This window comes from Cynara cardunculus, assembly GCF_001531365.2.
Source record: "Cynara cardunculus var. scolymus isolate 2C chromosome LG 13, CcrdV1, whole genome shotgun sequence".
Lineage (NCBI taxonomy): Eukaryota > Viridiplantae > Streptophyta > Magnoliopsida > Asterales > Asteraceae > Cynara > Cynara cardunculus.
Window position 1 is genome coordinate 12244568 of NC_037540.1, and position 2116 is coordinate 12246683.

Sequence of the window (2116 nt, forward strand, 5' to 3'; positions counted from 1 at the left end):
TTTATAAAAATTTGAATTTTTTGAATTTTTTTTAAATTTCCGGCGGAATAAGTCCGCCGGTAATATTTAAAAGATATTTAATTTTTTTTCCTAAAATATTTCCGGCGGATTTTCCGGCGGATTTATTTTTTTGAATTTTTAATACTTTTCCGGCGGAAATTTGCCGCCGGTAATCCGCCGGTGATATCTTTTCCAATTTTTTTCCAAACATTAATTACTTTTTAAAGATTAATTAACCCAAAATTAATAAATCCGCCGGAAATCCGCCGAAAATCCGCCGGAAATATAACCGGTTTAACTTTTCCGGTGTAATTCCGGCGGATTTCCGGCGGAAGTCAACAAAAGTTGACTTTTTAAAACACCGCCGGAAATCCGCCGGTAATCCGCCGGAAAAATTCCGGCGGAATTTGTCCGCCGGAAAATCCGCCGGAAATGCCCAGTTTTCTAGTAGTGTTAGAACTTAGAAGTACATTCAGATGCTAATGTCTAAACAAAAGTTGTAGGCCTATTTCTTAGGGTTCCAATCTTTTTGGATCCATCACATTTGGAGCAAAGACCGATTTATCTAAAAACGGTGTGCAAATCCCGTTTTTACACAGGACCAGATATATAAACTTACTGTTTTGAGCATCATGGAGCTAAAATCAGGTCTGGAGATAATACAAAGTTGTAGTAGACTCAGAAACCTTTCCAACTATATATTGCACACCTCAATCATATCAACGACCAATTTTATATGAATTTTTAAACAACCAGCAACTATTGTATTTCTTCTTCACAACTCAAAACAGATTCTTTTGTATATATTTGGTACTAAAACTATAATAAATCAACTATATATCATTTCCATACCATAAACAAATGTTTACAACTTAATTCTCTACTTCTTTAACCACCAAAAACATGAAACTAACACCATTTAACAAAGGTTTAACTTACTAATCAAAACCGTATGAATCCTAATATAATTCAAACCCAACTTTGACATCAATAAACAATTTAGAAAGTATACCTTGGATTGTCTTCTACAAATAGCAATTCTTCAAGATTCTATCACCAAAATACTTCAAGTTCTTAATCATTTTCTTCAATTGCTTAGCTTCAATTTTTCAAGGTATCATCATCTTCCTAGTTGCATGAGGAGATATGAATCAAACCCTAGGTTTGGATGAAGAGAGAATTTTCATTCTAGAGAGAGAGAGAGGTAATTAGCATAATCAGACTTTCTGGCTGAAAATTGGGTTTAAGTTGTTAATACAAGAATTCTCACTTATCAAAAATTACCCTCATCAATTGCCTAATTCAATATTGGTCCCTACATGGACTTTTCTTAACATTATTAGTCCTAAAACCACTTTATTTTCTACATAATTACCTTTTTACATAAAACTTGGACTTACATTATTAGCCCAAAATAAAACTATGTAAGGCAAGGGTACAAGCAGATAAAGCATCTAATTCTGATGTAAATGAATATATCAAGATTAATCGGTAACAAAATCTAAGGTGTTATAAATTATATAGGGTTGGGTTCACATGAGACCAGGTTATTTTCGTGAGCCTGTGAGACCACTTTTTTACACTTGAAACTTTACAGCAAAATAATGTGAAGGTAACCTTCACCATCTTTTTGTTGTGAAGGTTCAGATTGTTTTTACCTTCATAGTGTTTTGTGAATGTTACCTTCACAGTGTTTTGCTGTGAAGTTTCAAGCATAAAAAGATGGTCTCACGGGTCTCATGAAAACAGATTGGTCTCACGTGATCCCGAGTCATATATATATATATATATATATATATATATATTATATATATATATATATATATATAGGGTTGAGTTCACGTAAGATAAAGTTGTTTTCGTGAGACGCGATTTTTATACTTGAAACTTCACAATAAAATGTTGTGAAAGTAAAAAAAACCGAACTTTCACAGCAGAAACACTGTGAAGGTTACCTCAAAGTGTTTTGTTGTGAAGCTTCAAGTGTAAAAAGTGTATCTCACGTGTCTCCCAAAAATAATCTTGTCTCATATGATCTCAAGTCTATATATATATATATATATATATATATATATATACACACACACACACACACATATCTATACTATATTATAAA